Source organism: Xenopus laevis, chromosome 3L (genome assembly GCF_017654675.1).
Source record: "Xenopus laevis strain J_2021 chromosome 3L, Xenopus_laevis_v10.1, whole genome shotgun sequence".
In the NCBI taxonomy this organism is placed as follows: domain Eukaryota; kingdom Metazoa; phylum Chordata; class Amphibia; order Anura; family Pipidae; genus Xenopus; species Xenopus laevis.
In genome coordinates, this window is record NC_054375.1 from 26014707 (window position 1) to 26042217 (window position 27511).

General features: G+C 39.6%; 1 protein-coding gene across 3 annotated transcripts in view; it reads left to right on the forward strand.

Moving 5' to 3' along the window:
* LOC100653508 (non-muscle caldesmon) overlaps positions 1–27511 on the forward strand; it is a 121819-nt gene that overhangs the window by 23790 nt on the left and 70518 nt on the right. For 2 of the 3 annotated variants that reach the window (XM_041584839.1, XM_041584842.1), the window contains exon 2: positions 13782–13867. The gene's annotated coding sequence lies outside the window, so the exon portion shown is untranslated. 3 annotated transcript variants of the gene reach the window in all.

Genomic DNA, 27511 nt, shown 5'->3' on the forward strand with positions numbered 1-27511 from the left:
CCCTCGATCCAATGTTTTTTTTTTAACCCGCCCAATCGATATCTGGCTGACTTTTGGCCAGATATAGATCGGGAAAGTCCAACTGAGGGCCCCATACACTGACCAATGAGCTGGCAACTGGGGCCTTAAAGCTCTCAACATGCCTTAAGCCTTAATAACAAGTTAGAGTATGTAAGGAGTTACTGAATAATAAACTCAACAGGAGCATCATCCCCAGGGAAAGTCCCAGTTGGCTGCACTTCACTGAAAATTACATGCATGTCAGAACAATACTCTCTAATTGAAAGTGCCTCCCAGCAGCTCCAGGTGATGAATCAGAAGGAGCCTTTGCAAACGTTTGGTATAAATTTTTGGACAAGAAAAAGGTATGGACAGGAGGCAAGGGCACCACCTTTTTTGCTTCATTTCTGTACCCTGATTCAAGTGTTTATACCATTTCTGCACCCCCCATGTGATCATTGGTTTTTTCTAAATCAACGGAACAAAAAGGTTTTAGAGCTTAAGTAATATTTATTCTGTATCGAACGGCTCTTGGGTATCGGATCCAAACTGCCTTCATTTGGTATCAATCTTATGGCCTAAAATATGTAAGGAAAACAAAAAATGTATATATACACACACATATATATATATATATATATATATATACTGTATATATACTGTATATATATTATATACATAATATGCATGTGATTTTTAAATGCTGCACACTGAAGATTTTTCTTGAAATGGTCTTGAACTGAACTTTATTAAAAAGAGATATTTTTAAAAGCTGAATATTATACAAAGGAGGCAAGCTGTTTTCATGTGTTCAACATTAACTAATCTGGTAGTCGCACACTTCCTGGGGTGAGTTAGCTTCCTCTGCTCTAGAGCAAAAGGGAGCCGTTCACATTGAAATGCCAACAGCAAGCAAAGAAATAAATTTCATAGCAAACAAGTATATATGCCCCTTCAGTTGCATAAATCTCTTCCATAAATCTCTACTATTAAACTTCTCAGTTCTCCAAAATAGTCAGGCCAAACTTTAAACTTCGAGCATATTTTCCCTACCATAGTCCCCCTACGTCTGTGCATTAAAGGATGTAAAACAACTGACGGCGAGATAAAATGACAGACATATGTTTGCCTCGTTGTTTTTCAGCTTGCCGGAGGAGACACATTACATTAGCAACTTCTGTACCCTGAAATAATACCTTGTAGTGTAATAGCTACAAGATGCTCTTAGAGATAATTGCAAGGTTTAGGCTGTAACAGACGGCTGACATTTGTTTAGAAGCAGTGCAAGTCACTTTCATCCAGTGGGGCATGTTGTAACATTCTTTCAACTTAACAGAAACACTTAAATATTGGATAATGTGGTTTTCTATGCACTATAAACTTTATTAACTAATCCTGTGGGTATAAGGACTGGAGCCCTAAAGATTGCAAATTTGCAACCCTTGGTAATTAACCATAATGCATTTGATATTGCATGGGATTTCTGTGCATACTGCACTCTGCATCACATGCTGAATCTGGTGCAAAATACATAGGGGCAAATTTACTAAAGGGCGAAGTGGCTAACGCTAGCGAAAATTCACCAGCGTGATGTCATCTCGTTACTTCGCCGATTTACTAACAGGTGCTGGTGTAAATTTGCTAGCGAAGTGGACCTACTGTAGTGCTACTTTGCACCCTTACGCCAGACGAAGTTGCGCTATGGAGAAGGGACGTAACTACGCGAATTCACTAACTTGCGGATTTTACTGAACGTTACCTCTTGCGCCAGACTTGCCTCCGCCACCTCAGACCAGGCGAAGTGCAATAGAGTAGATAGGGCTTGCTTCAAAAAAAGTTGAATTTTTTTCTAAGTCCCAAAAAACACTGGCGTCTTTTACTTTTTTAAGGGTGATAGGCTGGCTGAAAAAGATTGTAAATTGTTTTTGGGGTACCCTCCTTCCCCCTATATTTCCTAACATATGGCACCTAAACTATACACATGTATAGGGCAAAATAACAACTCTATTTTATTTTATGAAGGTTTCCCAGGCTTGTGTAGTGTAATGTATTTGCTGCAACATATACGTCCATTGTACCTTAACTTGGCGCCGTATGCAAATTAGGCATCACTAGTGTAACTTCGCTTTGCTTGACGAAGTAATGCTAGCGCAACTTTGCTACCTTTCGCTTCCCCGAGCGTAACTTCGGATTTTAGTGAATTAGCGGCGCCCTGCGAAACTTTGCCTGGCGAAGTGCGTGAAGCCAATGCTGTGGCAACTTCGAAGGTAAGTGCATTTGCCCCGTACAGCAGTGCTGTCAGAAGCAAGGCTGCCTTGTTTTTAAAGTGGCTCTCCTTCGCCCGGTACCTGACAGCAATCCATAGCTTGTATGTATGTATGAAGCAAAATCTGTCCAATGCTGCCCACTACCCGCTCATTTGGAATACAGTACTTCTTAACACTGGTTGTTCTGCATTCATAGAAAGGCAAAGCTTCTCGAGCAGGATACAAAATGTAAAACATGCATTTAGTAAATAAGATTGACATTTGCTCATGGCAAAATGCAGGTACATTTTATGGATGAGACATAGAGAGAATTTAACCGGAGACCCAGGTCAGTTATAATCAGCTGAGGGCCCTGAGGCAAGATATCAAGTGCAGAATCCCCATATTGATGGAGGAGTCAATAAAAAGATGGTTGAGTAGTCAGCTGGAAATAGTATATCATCGTTGGCCAAGTACAAGCCCAGACTGGCAATCTGCAATAACCAGAGGGGCTGCTGTAAGATGCCAGAGAGTTTTTATCTGGCCTGTTGGGGTTGTTTAGACTTCTGTGTTCCTGAAATACCAGAGCTTGTTTTTAATCTCAGCCTGGACCTGGGCAAGTACCATGAAAATACACCACATGTTACTTCAGTGTCGGACTGGCCCACCGGGATACCAGGAAAACTCCAGGTGGGCCCTTTTGCTTCTAACCATTTAGCCCATTTCATGGTCATTCTCTATTTCTTTATGGGAAAAAAGAGGCTTGATAATGGAAGAATAGAGTATAGTAAGTAGACATAAAAGACTAGGAGAATAAAGAGGTTAAGTGAGGAGAGGATGAAGAATAGTTTGGAAAGTGGGCCCATGGTCTAAGGTTTTCTGGTGGGCCCCTGGCATCCCAGTCCGACACTGTTACTTATAGGATATTGTTCCTACCTGTGCAGCAAAGAAAGACAATGTTGATATCAGCACAGGGCCCCCATTGTCCTTTTCAACTGCCATGGTTGTCCGCAGAAGGGTCAAGAGGCCCCTGACTTCTCCAGCTAGTTCCAAGGAAATGTTTGTGATGTGATTCCCAGCAACTAAGGATGCACTGAATCCAGGATTCAGTTCAGGATTCGGCCAGGATTCAGCCTTTTCAAGCAGGAATGCAAATTTGCATATGCAAATTAGAGGCGGGGAGGGGAATCGCATGTAAAAAATGTTTTCCCCCTACCACCCTTAATTTGAATATTCAAATTAGGATTCGGTATTCGGCCGAATCTTTCATGAAAGATTCTGGGGTTTTGCCGAATCCAAAATAGTGGATTCGGTGCATCCCCCTACCAGCAACACAACACATTCTTTATACTTCCCACCCCAAGGTGCATTGTCATGAATAGGTTCATCTTCAGTGGGATGTGATTTTAGCTCACTTCCCCCCCCCTCCCTGGAAAATTTCCTGCGGACACCCATGGCAGCTGCTAATATTTGGCACCCCTTAAGAGCGGGGTGCAGGGACCCCAGTATCAGATGAACCCCTTGGCTGCGGAGAGGAGGGAGGAATGCAGATAATATATAAAAAGCATATATTGTGCAACTGCTGTTAGATTTAATTAGAACAACAATGCTCTGGAAGGTTTATACACACACACATATAATATATAGAGTATATATCAGCTTCATAACCATCTGGTCATGGGGGTGGGGGTAAATGATTTCTTCATGTATACTTTATATAAAATATGACTTTATCTATATCTCCCTTTGTTTCCACTGTAAATGCTTCTTCATTCCTTTTAGCGCCATTGGATCCCGACTTTAACTGGTAGCAGAGTTTATCTTTTCTAATCCCAAATCTTTTTCAGCTACCGACTGGAATTTCATCCTGGCCTGTAACTTACTGTTACATTAAACCGATGGAATTTTAAATATGCATTTAATTGGGTGTTTTAATGCTACGGCACCGTTCAACTCTATTTCCACTCTTTAAAGGCTCTAAAGAAAGGAGTCCTCACTGTGTGAATGACTGCTCTCAGGCTGATAATGCCGTGAAATGGGTTTGAGGCATTTTTCTCTATTGACCCCTGAGGAGCCAGAGAGGCATAGTCCAGAAAGGCAATTTTGGCCCCTTCTCATGGCCAAATAAACTGATCTTGCGTGTCTTGACAACATGTAAGATGTCTGCAATGCATGGATGTTTATCGACGGTTGAGTGGGAGCAATTCTTCTTTTCCCTGCTTGCTTCATGAGCTTTCACAATAATGTTTTGTTGTGTTGTACTGAAGCCTTGCTGTAAGTGTTAAAGAGTATGTATAAGGAATTATTTTTTGTGTTTGTTTAATTTATCTTATATTGTTGTAATTCATGCTGAACAATTGTCTGTTATCCAGAATGCTCGGGACTTGGGGTTTTCCGGATAACAGATCTTTCCATAATTTGGATCTCCATAGCTTATGTCTACTAGAAAGTCATGCAAGCATGAAATAAACCCAATAGACTGGTTTTGCTCCCAATAAGGATTAAATATATCTTAGTTTGGATGAAGTACAAGCTACTGTTTTATTATTTCAGAGGAAAAAATAAATAAAAATTTGGATTATTTGGATAAAATGGAGTCTATCCTGAGCTTTCTTGATAAAGGGTTTCCGGATAACGGATTCCATACCTGCAGTTGTTTTCCTTTTCTTTGCTTAATATTCTTATTTCAATCAATGTGTAAAGTAATCTTGTTATAAATGATCTTGACGGGACTTATCTGGGCCTGTAGATCAAATAAATTCTAGGACACCTCTTCAATGGTTAACCCAAAATATAATTATTATTAGTACCCCCAGATCATATTCAAATAAGAGGCAAATCAGAGTTCCATGACAGGCGGTGGAACTGCTTTTTCAAATTCATTATATTAGCAATAAAAACTGCTAATATTTTATGCACTAGAAAAAAAAATTACTCAAAATCTTTGAGCAATTGTACATTCATTTGTTTTGAGGGTTTACTTGTCCTTTAATGGTTCCTCTCTAGGTGTAACTTGTGGCACTTAAAAATTGGTTCATCTTTAAGTTAACTTTTAGAGAATGTCCTATACCTAGCAACTTTGCAATTGATGTTCATTATTTATTTTTTTTATAGCTTTTTAATTATTTGCCTTCTTCTTCTGTCTCTTTTCAGCTTTCAAATGACCCCATCTAAAAAACAAATGCTCTTATTGTTATTTCTATTTCTTATTGCTCATCTTTCTATTCAGGCCTCTGTTATTCATCTTACAGTCTCTTATTCAGATCAGTGCATGGTTACTAAAGTAATTTGGACCCTAGCAACCAGATTGCTGAAATTGAAAACTGGAGAGCTGCTGAATAAAAAACTAAATAACCCAAATACCACAAATAATAAAAAATGAAAATCAATTGCAAATTGTCTGAGAATATAACTCTCTACATCATACTAAAATGTAAATTTAAAGGTGAACAACTCCTTTAATTGGTTGCTCAAGACCAGAATTAAGCACCAGCCACTTCAGACTACTAGTGCTGTGCCGCATAAAATTAACCAGACCCAATACTTATATGTCCGATATCCAAAGTTCTACTGAGTTAAGGTGGCCATACATGATCCGCTCATTTGGCAAGGTCGCCCACCAAAGGCAGGGTGATATCGGGTCAAACAATTGGATTACAATGATCCTTCATTTTAATCCAATCGTTTGGATACGTTTGGACTAGGTGACGTGGTCCTCGATTGACAAAAAAAAAATCAAACCTGTCCATTCGATTTCTGCCCGATTTTTGTCCTGATAGTTGGAGAGACCGGTCGGAACGCCCCCTACACAGGCAGATAAGGTGCCAAATTGGTCTAAAGGACCAATATTGGCATCTTTAATCTGCCCGTGTATGGCCAGCCTTACACATAAAGACCTAAATAGAGGCAGAGATCATTTATCTATATTAATATTAAAGGGAATACTGCCAAACTTTGATGAGCTTTATTGCATTGCTGGCCATTGGCTTCCAGGTGTGTTTCACCTTCTATTGTGGAAACATTATTCACTGTGACACCATTAATTCAGAAGCACAGCATATTTCAACACCCGACAGACCTTCCATTGAAAGAACTGTCTAACGTGCAGTTAATGGGGGTCTCTCTGCAGATAAATAAACATGTTTAACCTCCTTGCTGTCAAAAGAGCAAGCTCTGAAAATCATTACGGGGCCCTTGGGGGACAAATGAGAAATACACTCTCTATTTGAGAATCATTTGTCCTAATCAAACAGCTCTGTGTATGACAAATGTGCTAAGAGCCGTACAAAAACACAATGGATATATTATCCACGGTGAACATTTTTGCTTAAGGGACGCAAAGAAAGAATAATACTTTTCTTACAATTATTAAGAAATTCCAAAGCTAAACAAAAGTTTAGAATATCTTAGCAAGTACTTTCGTATACAAACAATTTTCTTTGTGTGCCATTTGCACCGTTTAATGTAATTACTTGTGTGCTCAAACAGAAAGGCAACCCACTATTGTTATTTAACATAAGGAGACAACTCTGCAGTTCTGACTTGTTGCAATTACACTGTAATCAGACATCAGAAGGGCAGACACAGCATTGTTTAGGTTTTCAGAGATACAAGGAAAAAAATAGTTTGTTTTTGTTACAGTGAAATATCTGATATAGCTTTTCAAGGCTTTATTTTCATTGGAGAAACATCTGCAATCTATTATTAAAGGGACTATAAATCCTGCTGTACTGTACTGCTCAACCACTGCTGGAGTTGGAATATTCTAGCATATAATCAAGGTTAAGGCATGCTGGGAGCTGTAGTCCAGCAACATCAGGGATGTATTCTTAAAGCAATATTGCTCAATAAACCTTTTCCGCAGCTCTCTGTTGCTCCATGTTCTTTGTTTCTGCATTTGGAGTTGGAGCACAGTTTCCTAACACTGAATAAGTCTGTCCATTTTCTCCTTGTTTGTTTCTCATGTAAAATAAATGAAAATGGAACAAAATGGAACAATAATCTGTATACAGTACATAAGACAAGATGGCTGACTTGGTGCTAGGAATCCGCATTCTCACTGGTGAATTCTCTTGCATGATGTTGTTTTTCAGTAGAATTGTTATTGGTGAATTGTTTTCCATGTGTAATTATGTTTTTTGTCAACATCTATAGAAAACTAGGTGGTGCAGTGGGACAGCTTTATGGTTCCCTCTACTGTTTGGGCCTTATAATATGAGGGAGAGTTCTAGTTCCCCTTTAAATTAACAAAAGCCTTGTTTGCATAAGGGGTCATACATATATAACCTTTCTGATTCTCCTGCAACCGCAGTTAAAGCGAAATTCGGTAAGGTATCATCTTTATGCCACTTCAACCTGTAACTTTCTGACTGGAGAAAACAGTGTAACAATAAGAAGAAATCCCTTCCATGGTTCCATCCAGGGTTGGATTTACATATTGGGTGCCCCTATGCCTGCCGCTGCTCGTCACCCCCACCACCCTCCCCTTGACACGTGCACATGAACACATTTCCTTTAGATTGGTGAGTGGGAAATTTTAAAAAACTATCAAAATCATTTCCCCAGTGCTTCAGAACCAATGTGGATGCAGCTGGGTGGTATGCTTCCCCTAAAATCCTGCCACCCTAGGCCTGGTCTTTGTGGTCTTCCCACAAATCCGGCCCTGGTTCCATCCCTGAAGCAACTATTAGCATTACAGGCTGCAGTAGACTTTCTTAAATCTGATCACTGTTGGGGCCCTAGCTGACTTGGCTGGTTAAATACCAGGCAGGTGGCAACCCTTGTTGATATAGTCACATAATGGACTGGTTAAATCTGGACACTGTTCATGGGCATTTTGACATAAGAATTCTTAAAGGCACATATTTTTTTCATTGGAGCACAGGTCCACAAAAAGATATAGTGGTCATTTGGCATCCAGGATCAGATGGATCAATGACCATGGATCAGATGGTCATGCTTTTATCAATGCCCCAGGATAACATGGTCATACTTTCATCAACACCCCTGTATCAGGTCATATTCTTATCAATGCACATGGAGGAGATGGCTACACTCGATCATGCCCCAGGATCATTTGGTCATACTTTCATCAATGCCCCTGTATCAGGTCATATTCTTATCAATGCACCTGGATTGGATGGCTACTCTTATTAATGTCCATGGATCAGATGGCTATGCTCTTATCAATGCCCCAGGATCACATGGTCGTATTTTCTTCAATGCCCCTGTATCAGGCATAGTCTTATCAATGCACCTGGATCAGATGGCTACTCTCTGATCAATGCCCTTCGATCAGATGAGCATATTCTTTTACAAGAATTTGATAATCTTATAGAGATATGGAAAACTCAGACAAACCATACAGCTTTCAAAGGGAAAGAATCATTCCATATTATGGTTATTCCACTCAAATGTTGGAGGACTACAGCTTTCGCCATATTATCGTCAATGGTAAAAACACAAAGCATAAACAGCTTACACTCAAGAACTTAGCCAGCTCAAGTCCTAGTAATGGTGGGGCACGCCTCTCTTGAGCAGAGTGCACAAGTGTGGTGCCCCTACGTATCCATTCCAGAAGGCAATCTTACTTTCAGTGCTACTTTCTATCTGTTTGTCTTCTGATTCTTCTGTCAATATACACACAACTGCCAGACCAAATGGATCTTTGTCTTCTCCTGTATCCAACTTTTCTAACCCAAGGCTACCCTTGAAAATTGCAGTTACTAGGGATTGCTAGACCTGGTGAACCTTTTATTAGATTTCCCCCTTAGACTGCAAAGCTAGACAGAGGTAAAACATTACATATGCCAGTGACTAAAATAAGAAAGTCAAATTTACAGTAGGCCTGTATTCTGTTAAGAGGGGAAAGGAACAGCTATGCCCTGCTTAATGTAAACTAGCTGCCATTTAAATTAAAATTATTCTAAACAGGATCCTGTGGCACCAAGCTCAATGAATGGATGCACTGGGCATAAATATACTTCTCCATATTAGGCTACAGGGACAAGAGCCAAAACTCCACGGATGGAGCTACTGGATCACTGGTGTTGCTTTCCAAGAAAACACTGCTCCCGTTTAGTTGCCAATGATACATTACTAAATAAGCAGAAGGCCCATCTGCAGGTTAATCTCGTGTTCTTATGAAATGCTTCTTGTGTAGAATTTTTCCACCATAAAATCAGATTGTTCTATATGCAGACGTCCAATTCGTTAGATGGGCTGTTTATTAAATACTTGGCCTTACCTATGTCTCTGGCAGTGTGCCTTAAAATGGAGTATTACATGTGACATTGGGTGCATTTATCATAGGGAAGCCAAGGCTGCCAACTTTTCATTTACAAAGCAAGCACCAAGTCCACTAATTGCATACAAATCACTACTATTTTTCAACACAATACAGCCTTTTCCCCATTTCCCCATTTCCAATATAATAGTGGCAGGGTTGGATTGGGTTGGCAGAACACTGGGGAAAAACCTTATGGGACCCACTGACCCAGATCTGCTTCCAGCCCTGGGGGCTGCACCCAAACTCTACCCCAGCCCCGACTGCTGTCACAACAATGAGGTACACGGGGTACACGGGGGGGGTGACTTAGGTGGGGGCCCAGAAGTGGAGGGGAGTTGCGTCTGGGATGGGTGGGGGGAGGGATGTACTGGGCCCCTGAGGCGGTAGCCCCAGTGGGTCCCAGATTCCCAAGTGCGACAACGAATGGCAGATAACTGCAAAGTTGTGTCCACTGCAACTTGCATGCAATGCTCCAATAGGCTTTTTGTGTAGGTTGCAGTGCATGTGTCCCACCTGAATTTTTCCCAGAATCCCGGTCGGCCAGTCCAACAATGATGATTTGCTCTGGTGAGCACTGGTGTCAGGTTCTGCCTCTATGACTGATTAAAGTCCCTGAACATCCTCCAAACAGGCATATTGAGTAGACAGGCTTACTGTTTTAGAATGTGAGCTTACCCTAAATACAAAACCAAATTTGGTGTAAAATAAAACACTGAGAATAGAATTTTTCATTGGAGGGGTAGTGGTCGGCCACAGGTTTAATGAACATCTTTATTAAAGAGTCTTTGTCATGCCATAACCAACCATAAGTTAGCTTAGCGGTAACATTTTGAAAAAAAAGGTCACAGAGAAAAAATTGTGGGTGAAGGTCGGCTACAGCTTTATTAAATCATTTTTGCCCAAAGAATCCTTGCCACCCACTTATCTACTTAACACATATGTATGTAAGCAAAGAGCCTTAATTTATAGCACATTAATTATATCTCAAAAAAACCAATGCAATTTATTCATGTAGGGTTGCCGCTCAAGTTGCTCAACCAGTATTTCGACCCATTTAACTGCCAAGGCTCAGGCCATTATTACATATTTACTGCCAATGTACTTTCTGTTAACTATGTAATATCCTTTTATCGCAACCCTGGTCCATCCAGGGTCATAAGAGAATGCCGGCTGGGGCAATTCTGCAATTACAGCCACTTTGGATGGGCTTTTGTCATGTGATTGTGCTCTCTGCATTAGAAGAACTGAATTTCCAGTTTAAAAGACTTAGGGGAAAATTTACTAAAGGGTGAAGTGGCTAACGCCAGCGTGATGTCATTTCGGCACTTCGCCGATTTACTAACGGGCGCTGGCATAATTAAGCTAGTGAAGGAGATAGACTCTGGCGCAACTTCGCACTCTAATGCTGGGCGAATTTTTGCTCTGGCGAAAGAGCGTTACTACGCAAATTCACTAAGTTTTTGATTTACTGAACGTTACCTCTATCGCCAGATTTGCCTTCGCCACCTCAGACCAGGCGAAGTGCAATAGAGTAGATAGGACTTGGTCCAAAAAAAGTTGATTTTTTTCTAAGTCCCAAAAAACACTGCCGTCTTTTCCTTTTTACAGGTTGAAAGGGGTAGTGTAATGTATTTGCTGCAGCATATACGGCCATTGTACTTTAACTTCACACGGTATGCAAATTAGCCAACGCTAGCGTAACTTCAAACTGCTGATCGTATTTTTGCTAGCGCAAATTTGCAAGCGTTCGGTGCTCTGTACGCAACTTCGGATCTTCGTGAATTAGCTTTGTCCAGGCGAATTTACGCCTGGCGAAGTGTTGCGATTGCATGAAGCCAGTGCTAGAGAATTTTCACTGCAAATTTTCACAGGCTATCTCATGGCAGGAGTGGCCCTCAATTGCAGTAACAGAGCCCTGTACTCACCACCTTGCTCTTTAGCAGGCAATAAGGCGATGGTTTCTTACCCCTGAAATTTGTACCTCGTGTAGGATTTTTTTAAACATCACAACAATACATCACAAGCAATTTCTGACAAATCACAGACGAGAAATAATAATAAATAATTTGAGGCTCTTGTTATCTGTCTTATGAGCCAAACACATCTGTACTGCTTGTTAAAGGAGTTAATAAATCGTCCTCGCTGCAAATGCTGGAGGGCATCTTCTTTCATCATAAAAAATAAATCTTTTTTTTTTTTTTTTTACTAGCGCTTTGGTGAGATTTATGTGTGCCGGAAAAAAATTATAATCTACTGCACAATATATCATAATGCTGACACTGGGATTGATTTACTTTCCACATTTTGACCTTTTTACTGCATTGCTTAAAATGTCATTAAAGGAAATCTAAAGTAAATTGCACAAAACCGCACATGCATAGAAAAAGTTAGAAACAAAATAATGTTTCAATATTTTTATGGGGTTTTTCATTATCTCCAATGGGGCTTTACTTCCATAGTCCAAAAACTGAGGACTTCTGCTCCTGACCCAAGCAGTGGCATCAATATGGTTACATTTTAGCCACTGTGGTGAATTAACGGAGACTTATTTTGGTATATGAGCAAAGATTTATGTTGGGAATTGGAGCTTTTTATTTGTTATGCCATAGTGTTAAAGACCTAAGGGCGCTCCTGCCATGAGCCGAAATGAGAAGTCGAATAAGAGCTGAAAGTTTTTAAGATGTCGTTTCAGCGCTTCTGATGTGTAGGTTTATTTTGAATACCTTGGATTAAATTAGAGAGAGAATAATGAACTAGTAACTAGTAAGTGGTAAACTGCTGGGGATGGGGGAGTAGAAATAAAAAGGTAGTAGAGATAGTACACCATCTTTCACTAAGTTTAAGGAGAGAGATAGGCCATACAATATTTTTTTTGCCAAACCCAAAAACTGCTGTCTGGGATCCTCCAAAGAAAAGCTCTCTGTCTGTAAATCATTCCTGCAGAGTTTCCAGGAATAATATTTATACATGCACATTCAATACAGACAAGCTTTTACTTTGTAAAAGAAACTCCAGTCACAGAAACCTGTACAATAAAAATGGCAGCGGAATGAATTCTCCATTCTCCAGTGAAAGGATTATTTCCCCTTTAAGCATGTCCTCATAATGGTGAAAACCAGAGAGATTTTGCTGCTTTCCTAATATTGCTCATGGAATGTCTCGCTTCATTTTAATGGCTTTATATACATCAAGGTCTCAAATATGTGCCTAATTTGTTGTCTTTGGCCCGAGTATACAATGTGATAATAGCTTCTCAGAAACAAAACAAGTGCTGGCACGCAGACAAACCAAATACTCCATGTTTAGTCTTTTGATATATGGCCTTGTTTATCTTTTTTTTTTTTCCTTCTGTCTTTTTGAAGCCCGTGAAGGGCAGGATACAACACGTCTTATCCAAGAGCAAAAATTCTAACCTTTTATACTATCAAAATAATCCCTTCATCGTTTCTCTGATACGCTGAGAATCTCTGTTTATTGTGTGTTAGCATTGAGTCTCTAGTGGTGGCAGCAACCTTGGAATCCATAAGAATGTGTTTTCTCATGAGCCAAAGTAGGGTTGCTTTGCATGAGATGATTCTTCACAGCTAGACTTACATTATTGCATTTGTGTTACTAACAGGACCAAGCATTTAGCTAGGAGGAGAACCATAGTTCAAATTTGGTGTCTCCAATCAGATGCAATAAAACTGCTAATATCTATGAAATATACATGACTATAAATCTCCTTTAAAGGAGAAGGAAAGCTACTGCAGCAGTTTATTGCCAATAGATTAGTCACAATAGTACAAACTATAACACTATATTTATTCTCCAGAATGCTTTACCGTACTTGAGTAAACAGCTCTTGAAGTGTTCTGTTTGTTTAGGATAGCAACTGCCATATTGGCTTGGTGTGACATCACTTCCTGCCTGAGTCTCTCCCTGCTCCCTCATAGCTCTGGGCTCAGATTACAGTAGGGATGGGAGGACGGAGTGGGAGAGGAGCAAACTGAGCATGCTCAAGGCCGTGCTCTGGAGTTTTAAGCTGAAAACAGGAAGTCTGATACAGAAGCCCATGTGTACACAATAAAAGGAAAGAAATGTGGTGTTTCTTTTGATTTAGGACTCAGAGCAGCATTACTTTGAGGGTTTACTGGTGTATTTATATAGACCTTTCTGATAAAGCTTACTTAATTTTAGCCTTTCCGTCTCCTTTAACAATTACATTTCAATGGCAAATAGACCTAATTCTGACTTTTGTTTTACAGAGTTAATATATTTGCCTGGATCTTCACCTCTGATTCTTCCCTACTTGCTGAGAAGCTGCTGACAATCTCAGGCCCTGTGCCTATTGGTAAGTTTAACTCCTTTGTATTAACCTTTTGAAATTAAGGTTTTGCTCTTTAGATGTAATAATTTGAAGTTCAGCAGAAGATGTAAAGTCTCCTAAAAATTCAACTTCATCAAAGTGCTCTTCTGGGATAGGCACTAATTAATGATGCCCCTTATTAAAGACTTGAGTAAAACTCAGCATCCTCTGAAAGATTTGGCCAAATCCTAACTGTTCAGCTGAACCAAGTCCAAACCCCTGGATGACTTTACAGATCTGGACATGACAATTATTTGTCCACAGCACAGATGCTGCTATTTTTTTTTTGTCTTTGGGGTTTGATTTCAAGTTTGGGGTTTGGCTGATTTGTTTTGTCTAGAGGAGAGCAAAGTATATAGCATCTGTTTGAAAGTACAGGTATGGGATCTGTTATCCAGAATGCTCAGGACCTGGGTTTTTTTTGACTAATGTATCTTTCTGTAAATTAGCTCTTCATATCTTAAGTCTACTAGAAAATCATTTAAACATTATATAAACCCAAATAGACTGGTTCCAATAATTATTAATTATATCTTAGTTTGGATTAAGTACAAGCTACTTTTTTTTATTATTACAGAGAAAAAGGAAATTTAAAAAAAAAATTGGATTATTTGGATAAAATGGGATACATTGGAGATGGCCTTTCTGTAATTCAGAGCTTTCTGCATAATGGTTTTCTGGATTACAGACTCCATACCTGTACTTTTACCTATAATGCAACCTTCCTTCCCAGAATTCCAGCATAATTACAACTACATTACTTTTTTTTTATATAGTTTTTGAATTATTTGCCTTTTTCATCTGACTCTATGCTACACATTTATTGCTATTGTTACTTTTTATTACTCGTCTCTCTATTCAGGCCCTCTCCTATTCATATTCATATCAATCAGGTCCGGACTGGCAATCTGTGGGTTCTGGCAAATGCCAGAGGGGCTGATATAAGATGCCATAGAAAGTCAGTATTTAGTGGGCTGGTGGGGAGCTGTTTGGGCCTCTGTGTGGGCTGATTGGGCCTCTGTGTACCTGAAATGCCAGGGCCTATTTTAATTCTCAGTCCAGACCTGATATCAATGCATGATTGCTAGGGTAACATGCACCTTAGCATCCAGATTGCCGAAATTGCGACCTGGAGAACTGCTGAATAAAAACTCAAAAACCTAAACTCTCTACATCATACTAAAATTTAACTCAAAGGTGAACAGCCCCTTTAATACAGAGCCCTCTTCCACCAATGTGCACTACATTTTCTGTCTCTGAGATTTTCTGTCTCTGCAGAGGAGGCAAAACCTGTGGCGCTATTATAGTAAATGAGCCCTACAGTGAAGTGTAAGCTAAAACTCAGGGCTGCTTCATCTATGGCTGCATTTGTTGCATGTTTTCTATTCTTAGTCCTTTCCTTTTGCTGTTTTGTGTTTGGGGACATTACAGATGGACTCCCAGTTAACAAACATCCAAACTTTGTTAAAGAAAATAACCCAATCGGCTAGAATATCCGGTGCTGTTCTACATAACTCTGCAGCCATCTGTATTTTATTTGCTGAGACTATGGGAATGAAAGGGGAGACTTCCCTTATTGTGTATGTGTAACCAGAGAAATTTGTATGCATTGGGAAATGATGTGGCACGTTTAGGCTCCTTTGATAAATATGCCTGGCAGAGATCTAGACATTTCAGAGAGGCTTTTGGATGCTGATATATATGCATAGCCTGGATCAGGCAGGATATATCTGCTATGGAAAATTAGAATTCCGGATGACTTTTTTTTGCCAGAGCTCTCCAGCAAATTACCAGCCACTTCATGATTCTTCCTTTTGTACAGAAAGGCTACAAAGGGCAAATAGCTTGCATAGCTCATATTGCTGGGTTTCAGAAAAATGAAGTATTTGAGTACAACATGTAGCCTGCTTATACAATGACTAATAATCGTATAATTAAAGGCAAAGTATGTGCCATATTAACTTTATTTTTCATGTTCAGTAAAACATACCAGCATAAGTTTCTCTCCCCAATGCACCATGTTTTCTCCTATATTTTTTGTTTATATTCATATGAGGGAACTGCCATACACTCTCATCCAAGCAATGTGTTAAAGGGGACTTACGCCTTCCTTAAGACACTAAACCTTGCTGGCTGCACTGATCAACTACATTGCTAGACTACACATCTAAGCATACTTTCATATATTATCATGGTTGCGCATACTGTTAACTGTATGCCAAAAACATCTTAAAGCAATATTGCTCAGTAAACCTTTGCCCCAGCTCTCCAGGGCCCATAGCGGCATTTAACTGCAAAATAATCCTCCAATAAGAATCCTGTGTAAATCTGGCTCCATGTTCTTTGTTCCTGCATTTGGAGTTGGAAGCATTAAGCACTGAGGGGGGAAGGAGGGTACCCCCAAAAACAATTTACAATCTTTTTCAGCCTATCACCCTTAAAAAAGTTTTTTGTGACTTAGAAAAAATGTCAATTTTTTTTTGAAGCAAGCCCTATCTATTCTATTGCACTTTGCCTGGTCTGAGGTGGTGAAGGCAAGTCTGGCCCAAGAGGTAACGTTCAGTAAAATCCGCAAGTTAGTGAATTAGCGTAGTTATGTCCCTTCGCCATAGCGCAACTTCGCCTGACGTAAGGGTGCGGAGTAGCGCTAGAGTAGGTCCACTTCGCTAGCGAATTTACGCCAGCACCCGTTAGTAAATTGGCGAAGTAACGAAATGACGTCATGCTGGTGAATTTGCGCTAGCTTTAGCCACTTCGCCCTTTAGTAAATTTGCCCCTGAGTGCCTGCATGCATGAAACATGTAAGGCTGTGTGTTTATTCACTCCTTGTCTGTAATAAAGTCTGCAGTTCCTTTACTTTGACTTTCCAGTTCCACCCGTGGGAATAGAGTGCCTACTAATCCAGAAAGCCAGTCCTACACCAGGCCTTGCCGGCTAAGTAGTATGGAGCCCAGTGATTTCTGGCCATATTAATTTCATCACTAGAGGCATTCACAAACGACCCCAGTAAAACAACATACAGGTCATAAACATGTGGTCCTATTGCTGTAATAAATGAAGACTACCTTAGTTCAAAAAAGCATGATGGTAGCTCATGTATTAATACAAATATGCTTTAATATTGTACTGTCTAAGAGAAAATTGGATTGGTGATTAAGTTGGTAAGATATAATTATCCTCCCATTTTACACAATCTATGGATATTCAGTATTATTATAGTTTATATAAACAGCTCAGACATTCCCCTTAGCATTGCCCCTCTGACTTATTTACTATAGACAGTGAGTTATAATTTATCTGACCCGTTTATAGACTACAGTCACATTGGATACTAGTTAAAAGACACATTTGTTTTATTGAAAGGGGCATGCTACACTCTGTACTCTTTCTGAGCAGAATAAAAGACCTGGAAGTGACTGTACTTACCCCCAGATTGCTTAGATATGACACACAAAGCAAACCGTACCCTCCCTCCAGAGATGGGGATTTTATGGGTACGGTATTTTGGCATGCAATTTAGCAACGTTTTTCAAACTTTACCTCTGCTTCAATCAAACAGTAACATCCTCGATCATATACATCCATAAAACAGGAAAAGCTCAGCTTGCGTCAGCCACAAGTATGCAAAGCATGTTATGTCTGTGAGCTGCTCACATCTGATTGTGATTTCCTGAGCAAGCAATTGAATGTCCCCCACAGCTCTTCTCCCAGAATCACTTTGTATCTTTACCCCCCAAGTGTTAAAATCATTGTTTCCTTAATCTCTGATAACGTTAAACAAATCTTAATGAACTATTTCAGGCGTTGGGTGGGTACTCCTCAGACAAACATTTCAGGATGTATTATCATCATGTGTTTGTAAAGCACCAACCTATTCAGCAGTGCTGTACAATAGGAGCATACAAACTAATGGCAGATGTACCCTACTCAGACAGAAGGCAAGGTGGGTAGTGTATACACTCCCTACTCATCAGCACATGTGTGTGCATCTCCCCCTGTGCATGGGCACATAGTGGGTGGTATATAAAGAATAAGTTAGAATAAGTTAAATAAAGATACAGAGTACAGAGAAGGCAAGTGGGTATTGTCTACAGAAGAAGTAATTACATAGAAAAAGCACAGGATGCGTGGTATAGAAAAAGAGAGTGTAGGGACCCATAGGGGTTAAATCGCCCCTATGCCTTTAAATCCCTACCCTTTCTCCTTTCTTCCTAGTTACTAGGCAAAACCTATGTATCTAGGTATTTACATAACCAGTGTTATTGGCCAAGGGGTGTAATGACCACTTCCTGCCACACTTCAATATAGTGCTGGGAAAGGGGTGGATCTTCCTCTTTGGCTGCTGGTGTCCTTACCTACTGGTTGTTCTCATTGAGCCTGGGTACACCAAGACCCAGTAAAGCCAGCACCCTAAAGGGACCTGAACCTTTAGAGATTAAGTCAGGGACCAGGTAACCCCGTGAACGAGGTTTAGCTAGAACAGATAGTTCTGTTATAGACTCTCTAGGAGAGTGAGATAGAGAGATTAACTAGCAAGAGCAGCTGTGTGCTCCATCGAGGATCTGTAGCAGGGAGTAGCTTCCCAATGCTTCTTGATTGCCTTTAGTAAAGGGACCACAGTGGATAGGGATCAGGCTTAGACTTAGAATACTCACTCCGCAACCCCCTCTCCCTCCTAAAAAAAACGTACCTTGTTATCTCTGTTGGTGTCGCATTTTGGGACAGAGAGGGGAGCAGTTCCGAGTTGCTGGTGTCCTGCTTGCCCAGTCCGACACCGGCACAGATAGGGCAAGAGGTGGGTGGTATATAAAGCGCAAGTAACTACTGATGTACCCTGCACAGACAAAAGACAACGTGGAGGGTATATGAAGAATGAAAAAAGGTGGTATATCCAGAATAAGTAACTACACTGTAGTACAGGGGAAGTAACTAGTACTGGATGATAGCTTTATGAAGGGGTTGGATGGCTTTTTAGCAAGTGAGGGAATACAGGGTTATGGAAGATAGCTCATAATACAAATTAATTCAGGGACTATTCCAATTGCCATCTTCGAGTCAGGAAGGAATTTTTCCCACCTCTGAGGCAAACTGGAGAGGCTTCAGAAGGGTTTTTGCCTTCCTCTGGATCAACTGGCAGATAGGCAGGTTATATAAATAGAGACTTAAAAGGTTGAACTTGATGGGTGTCATTCAACCAAATTTACTATGTTACTATGTAGATGTACCTGCACACACAGTGGGAAAGATAAGTGGAATAAAGAGTGAACTAAGTGAATAAATAACTCAAACTTTACCCTGCACAGACTAGAGTACAAGTTAGGTGGTTTATACAGAATAAACCTTGTCCCAGACACAAACAGAAAGCATGACAGCTGATTCTTTGCCTTAGCAGATTAGGTGGGAGAAGTGGTTTAAAAAGAAGTTCATGCCATTTGGATTCTAGCTTAATAACCTTTACTTTTTTTGCAATTAAGAAAATTACTAAAGAGTAAACGATTCAATGGAATATGTCTCTTTAATAAAGAATCATTTGCCTAGGCGGGGATTAAATCCATTCTATAGTACTGGCCCAATATGAGCAAGGCTGGCAGCCGGTGACTATGTAATATGCATGAGCCTTGACTCTTATCAAACATCTGCTCTTGTGTCACATAACCTTTTGCTAATGACAACGGGAACACCTTGTTATTTTATTTTACCAATCCTTACAGGGCGTACAATAGCCATAAAAAGGCTATTTTTAATCTCGTGCTTATCTTGGAAAAATGCACACGGCTCATTCATCAGTCCTAGCTGTTGTGCTAATATAGCTATGTATCTAGTCTCAAAATGTTACTCATCTGGATAGTATTCATATTATATTAACTCAACAAAGGTAATATACCATTTATCCTTCCAAGAAATCAGGGTCAAACTGAGTTTCTGGTCTGGTTTTCATTTGGGATACAATTAAAGAAAGGGTTTTTAGGAACCAAACCTGGAAAACAAGGTCAACCTTTGCCAAAAAATACACAAATGTATAAAAGATAATAATTTTTTTTACAGTGGCTATAATAAGGGGTAGGCTTGGCCTTCTAGCGCTCACATGATGGAGTCAGTGCTGTTGTTGTTATATTGACCTGTGTTGGAAATAAGAAAGGGCTGATGGGAATGTAACTACAATGGGGCCCATAGGATTGCTCTCCTCTGGTGGCGCTCTGTCTACAAACAGACCCTGGCTACAAAACACAAAGTCCTCCATAAAACAGTATATAAATAAAACACTTATTTAACCATGCAAAATCATTCTCCAATGTGACTCTCACCTACCAGCACAATAAGGGTAGAACTCCACAGGCGATTTTAACCTGCGATACCTTCCGTTCCGATGCGATGGGACTAATCACAAGCGTCACGTTGGATGCGCCGAATCGAATATAAGTAATACAAATGTCGCACGTAGAAATTGATTGCATCCAGCATGACACGACTGTCGGATGCGAACGCTGCATGTTGCGTCTTCATCCGACAGTGGTGTCGTGTTGCATGCAATCAACTTCTACGTGCGACATTTGTATTACTTACATTAGATTCGGCGCATCCAATACGTCGTAAGGTATCACAGGTAAAAACACCCATGGAGTTCTATCAGCTGAACCAATAATAATACAGGTATGGGACCTGTTATGCAGAATGCTTGTTTTCCGGATAACGGATATTTACTTAATTTGGATCTTCATATCTTAGGTCTACTAGGACTTGCTATATTATAACTGTTAATTGGTCAGTATACATTTGATTGTTAATGGAATGTAAAATTAATAAAAATGTGAATATAAAAAATCATGTAAACATTAAATTTACCCAATAGGTTGGTTTTGCTTCCAATAAGCATCAGTTATACAGGTATGGGATCCGTTATCCAGAAACTGGTTATGCAGAAAGCTCAGAATTACAGAAAGTCTCCTATAGACTTCATGTTATCCAAATAATGCAAATTTTTGATTTCCTTTTTCCCTATTTCCTATTTCCCTTTTTCTATGTCTAAATGGAAGCAAAACCAGCCTATTGGGTTTACATGATTTTCATGGTTCCAAACATTTTGGATAACAGGTCCCATGCCTGCATCTTAGTTTACATCAAGTACAATGTAATGTTTTGTTATTACAGAGGAATCTGTAAAGAAAATCATTTTTAAAAATTTGATTTGATGAAAATAGTCTATTGGAGATGGCCTGTCCATAATTCTGAGCTTACTGGATAACAGGTTTCCGGATAACAGATCCTATACATCTCTTTTGTCAAAATAAAGAAATTATAAAGCATAATGCTTTATCCCATCCCCAGTCTGTTTAAGAACCACACCTGGATTTTTTTCTGTTTTCAGCTCGGTACAGAAGTTCTAAAACATTCTTCCAGCTGTCCTTGCACCTGGGACTTATAGCTCTGCAACATTGGCCAGTTTCAGCTTTCAGGCCTGTGTCTATGAATCTTACAGCGTGTATTGCACCAACATCTTGACATTAATGGTTACTGCTCCCCGGCTGGTTGGAGCTTCTTCTGTAGTAAGAGGATGCTTCTGCCACCTGTCAGGTTTTCTGCCTGAACAACCAGACCTCTGGAATCTGTTTGGGATTTCTTTTCCTAGTGGGGTTTTCATATTCTGATTCTCAGAAAACCAGAAGCAGCCCAGTTGCAGCATTTCCCAAATCTTGGACCCGACAGTGCCCAAATTATCAGTAGTGATTTCGCTGATAATTTCCGCATTTCACCGCAAAAAATTTGGACGCCCATTGACTTTAACACCAGTGTAAAAATTGACGAGAGAGACTTTTCGGACGTCAATTTAGATTTTCACAATTTTTCGTCACTTTTTTCAGCGTTTCGCAAACTTTGCTGGAAATTCGCACATTTTTTTGCAAAGTGAAATGGGAGAAATTCGCCCATCACTGATTATCAGTCCATTTAATTAGGATTTAAACATTTTGCAAATTTATCTCCGGGTCATAAATAGTTTTATATGTCTAATTTGTTTTATAACTGAAAGAAAAAAATTATTTTATCTTGAACTCACTGGGGAACTCACTGGGGAACTCCAATGTGTTGTTCTGAATTTGGCGCAACCCTCCTGTTCCAAAAGCTCATGATAAGGTAAATACAGCGACTTTTTTATACTTCCCAGAACACATGGCAGGATAAACAAAGTGGCAATTCCGTAAATCTAATGTCCCATAAAACACGGCAGGATAAATACAGTGGCAGTTCCATGTAGAATAGCCCCAGAACACTTGACAGGATAAATGCAGTTCCGTGACAACTCATGTACTGTATAATACCTCTGTTCTGTTTGTTACCAGAAATTCTTTGGTGTTGGTTTAGGGAGGCTTAACCACCACAAGCCTTCAGTAAAATTTACCCGTGAACTATGTTTTTAAAAATGGAACGTTTAGATTTTTAATGTGTGTGTTCAGATATCTTCATATTGTCCTCCTCAGCTTTCCAAAGAACCCGAATATAGAGTGGAAATTGAGGCTGCCGCCCAGGCATCATGCGTTCCTCTGATCATTGCTATTTCATTTTTATTGTTAATCTTTTATTACATACCAAAAAACTAAATTTTTTGCAGTTTGCGCACTGTATAGAACTGCAATTCAGTGCCATCAGTATGAAGCCAAGAATATTCTGGTGCCGTCGATAGCCGAGCAAAAAGTTGAATCGAGTAGTATTGCCTCAAAGGCGGTTTTCATCTTTTAGTATAATGTAGAGAGTGATATTCTGAGACAATTTGCAATCACTTTTCATTTATTATTATTTGTATTTCTTCAGTAGCTCTCCAGTTTACAATTTCAGCAATCTGGTTCCTAGAGTCCAAATTACCCTAGCAACCATGCAGTGATTTGAATAAGAGACTGGGGAATATAAATAGGAGAGGCCTGAATAGAAAGAGTAATAACTAGTAGCAATGACCACAAATGTGCAGCTATACTGAGCATTTGTTTTTAGATGGGATCATTTGAAAGCTAGAAGGAATTAGAAGAAGGCAAATAATTAAAAAAACTACCAAAAATAAATAATGAAGACCAGCTGAAACGTTGCTTAGAATTGTCCATTCAATAACATACTAAAAGTAAAATTAAAGGTGAACCTTTAAGAATGCACCCTTGTTAGGGCGATGGACTATAGCTTCCATCTTGTTTTAACCTTGGATAATTTGCTGGAATTAACTGGTAGTTGCAGTCTGACAATATTTGGGTAACCAATAGTTGACCAAAGTAAAATAAAGGCAAAGTAAGCAAGGTGACATCTCTTTCATATAACTACACAAAGGGCACAGCACCGTTGAAACAGTGATACAGTTGTAAGAATGGGATATAATTTGTCGAGGGAGGGTTTCAGATCCAGTTTCGGAGAACAGTCCATGGTATCAGAGCAGCGACCTCCATCCTGGGCATTTCCTGTTTGTTGTCTCCAGCTCTGTATTGGCAGCAACTTTACTTTTAGCTCTTTAGCTTTTCCAGATGCTCTCGAGTTCCATCCGTTTTTTTCATCGTCTTCTTTCCCCCTGTCTCGCTGTACTACACAACCCTCAGTGCAGAGCTGGAGATTTTATAGGTCACTTTGTGCTTTTAAATGCTTAATCCTTGTAGTTAAATATATTATTACATCGCAAAAATGCTGCCATATGTCCCCCCTGCCTTGTTTGGATTGGGTGAGAGACGAAAAGAGATAAAGTATTTTCTTTCTTGAGAGAAATTGTTTTCCAGTTTGGGGGTATGAAGCGGTGATGTGCCTGTCGGCCCATATCCAATGGGACCTGCAGTCCAAAGGTCTGCCTGGTTTGGGCTTACAAAATACCCTTAATTTGGTCAAATTTCTAGTCGGGCCCCAGCCTGCGGGTGTCAACCACACCACCCCTCCTATGTAATTGGCAACACACTGACCCTTCTGTTGATGTAACCTCTGATGTCATCAAAAAGGATTAGGAAGAAAAGGCACACTGGCACACAAGCTGTGAATGCAGGTGAACACCTTGCAAAGTTTTATTACCGGAAGTGCAACGTTTCGGGGCAAGCCCCTTTGTCAAGCATCATGCTTGACAAAGGGGCTTTCCCCGAAACGTTGCACTTCCGGTAATAAAACTTTGCAAGGTGTTCACCTGCATTCACAGCTTGTGTGCCAGTGTGCCTTTTCTTAGTATCAGATTTGAGGTTGCCGGTTACCTCTATCACTGTGCACCAAGGAAATTGGAATTATCTACACAGACAGGTGTGCGTGAGCAACTACTACTTTGTATCAAAAAGGGTTAGCACAGGCTTTAAACAGACGTCCTTATGACACTCCCGGTATTTTCAGTGGTCTTTCTTATTCAAGCCCCTCTCTTTCTTATTCAAGCAGTAACATGTCTATCTCTGTGAGTAATTTGTACCTGAAACCCAACATACCTGCTCCATTGAAATGCATAGAATCATCACTCAAAGTCCGCAGATATTATCCAATGAAGTGGAGCAGGGAGCATGGCGGACAGGGCCGGAACTACGGTTGGTAGAAGGAGCACCTGCCTAAAGCTGGCCATAGATGTGCAGATTTTATTCATTGTTTGACTAGCGCTCGTTTGTTTCAGTCTAACTATTTACCATTAATCATTTAGATTAAAATAAGAAGGAAAAATAACAAATCCGCCTGTGTAATGGCCAGTGATTGACAGGCAGCAACCGTACCAAAGTCAAGTCCGACAAATAGTAGTGACAGTCTCCCACTGATACTGTCAGATAATATAAGCAATATACGCAGAGATATTATTGGTAGCTGATATAAACCTTTTAAACTAGGGCACCCAGTCTGCTTGGTCTTACCCTGATGGAATATGGGCGAATATGGGGTTAGGGTGCGGGGCGGGCACATATATTGGTTGCAGTGGTTGGGAAGGTTGGCCGGGTGCCTTATTTTAAGAACACAATATCCAAAACTTTCCTGTTAATATTTATCATACTTATACTTGTTGCCCTTTCATCACATCACTGCTTTTAAAAATTTGCTTGCCAAAAGGTATTTAATGGTTAGTGACCCAAAGCATACACTTTGGGGCAAATTTACTTATGGTCGAATATCGATGGTTAATTAACCCTCGATATTCGACTGCCGAATTGAAATCCTTCGACTTCGAATATCGAAGGATTTTAATCCATCGATTGAACGATTTTTCTTCGTCCTAAAAATTGTTCCAAAACCTATGGGGACCTTCCCCATAGGCTAACATTGACTTGGTAGGTTTTAGGTGGCGAAGTAGGGGGTCAAAGTTTTTTTTAAAGAGACAGTACTTCGACTATCGAATAGTCGTATAGTCTAACGATTTTTAGTTCGAATCGATCGATTCAAAGTCGAAGTGGTAGTCGTAGTTGAAGGTCGAAGTAGCCAAAAAAAACATTCGAAATTCGAAGTTTTTTTTATTCTATTCCTTCACTCAAACTAAGTAAATGGGCCCATATATATATATATATATATATATATATATATATATATATATATATCATATCAATTATACAGCTGATATGTATTTGTCACAATTATATTTATGGACATATGGGACTGACGATGTCACTGTAATAAAAATATGGAGTTCAGCGGAATAATAAAAGCCTAGTGTATCAGGCATTTCCCAACCACCAGCAAAGAGCTATTATAAAGCATGATTTTATGTTCACATGACCTAACATGTTTGTTTTATCCCAAGTCTCCAATTCTCCAATGAGCCATTCTGCAGAACAGAGGAACAGAGCTGTTTGATAACATAAAATATTGGCTGTGTACAAGGGTGTTTTTTACACTGAAACAAGTAGACTTTGCCAAGTTCTCTATAACAACGACAGATGTGGTTACATGAAAACAATAAGTAAAATGCAATGCTCACAGCTAAGGATAGATCTGATGGTGAGAAAAGCATCCCCAGTCTCCATAAATCATATCTTAGGAACAGCACATTTATTTTTAAATGCATGGGACTGCCAAAATATACAGACCTGCAGGTATGTTGTCTTACTAGCTTTAGGGAACACTGAATCTCAAGTAAAGATTGCAATATAATAAGAAGCATCTAAATCATGCAGACAATGTTAGGCTGTGTCTTTTTACCACACTTCCTTTAGCCATAATGACCCAGACATGCCAGTAAGATGACTGCAGAAAATTGGTCCAGAGCATTGCATTAAACCCAGACATGTCTGTAAGTTCACAGCAAATTGACCCAGATAACTGCATTAATCCCAGGCATGTGTATAAGTTCACAGCAAAAAATTAATTCAGAGCATTGCAATGTCACAGCAGAAAATGGATCTAGAGCATGCCATTAACCCCAGGCATGCAAGTAAAATTACTGCAGAAAACGTAATTAGGACATTGCATTAAGCACAGGATGCCAATAAGTTAATTGCAGAAAAAAATGGATTCAGAGCATTGTATAACCCCTAAACATGCCATAAGATTACTGATATTACTGCAAAAAATATGATTCAGAGAATATTATTAACCCAAGGCACATAAAAAGTCGCCAATAAATGCACTTACATCTTAGCTGCTTTATGTCTGGGTGCATGTCCTAGGCTAGGATTGTTCACCAAAACCACTTGATAGTATGCAATAGAGCAGGGGTCCCCAACCTTTTTTACCCTTACCCGTGAGCCACATTCAACTGTAAAAAGAGTTGGGGAGCAACACAAGCAACACAAGTCCCTTGGGGTGCCAAATAAGGGCTACTATTGGCTATTTGGTAGCCTCTATGTGAACTGGCAGCCTACAGGAGACTCTATTTGGCACTATACTTAGTTTTTATGCAATTAAAACTTGCTTCCAATCCTGGAATTTAAAAATAAGCACCTGATTTGAGGCCACTGAGAGCAACATCCAAGGGGTTGGAGAGCAACATGTTGCTCACGAGCTACTGGTTGGGGATCACTGCAATAGAGCAATGCAATACAAGAGTATATTAGAATATGTCTTTAAAAATGTCTTTTATTCTCACGTAATATGAAAAGCACCTCCCTTCAACTATCCGAAACCAAAATCCAATATGCAGATACAATCTATAACAGCTACTTGGATTTCTACAAATACTAAATATGCTTTGGCTGATAAAATTCTGACAAGACAAACAGACCACTCACCAAATTTATGATTGTGATAAAAAAAGTAACATTTGGTGTGATAAAATCCAAACAATTGGTATTCTATAATGATTCAAATTTGTAATTAATATACTTCATAAATTCAAAAGGATCAACTTCTATCTTACATATAATTGCCCTTTATTATTCTGAGGCATAATTATACTACTTGACAATCACAAGTACTGGGGGGTTTTTTTCAGATGTTTCAGGATTTTGTACAGGAAAGAACTTTTATTATACAGTGTAATAAATTATTTCCTACCCGTGAGGCATGAGTACATCTGCTAGCAAGGGCGATCCTATCCTGTGTGCGTGATTTCATTGTTGGAACAAGATGATACCTTGGCCCTGCCATGTTTATCCTTTATCTTTGCATATCTTTATCCTTTATCAGTGGAATAAAAAATTATACTTGCATTTCAGTTTTCAACTCCCACAATGCCCAGTTACAGATTAATAAAGGGGAACAGCTTTTGGAGACCAGTAAATG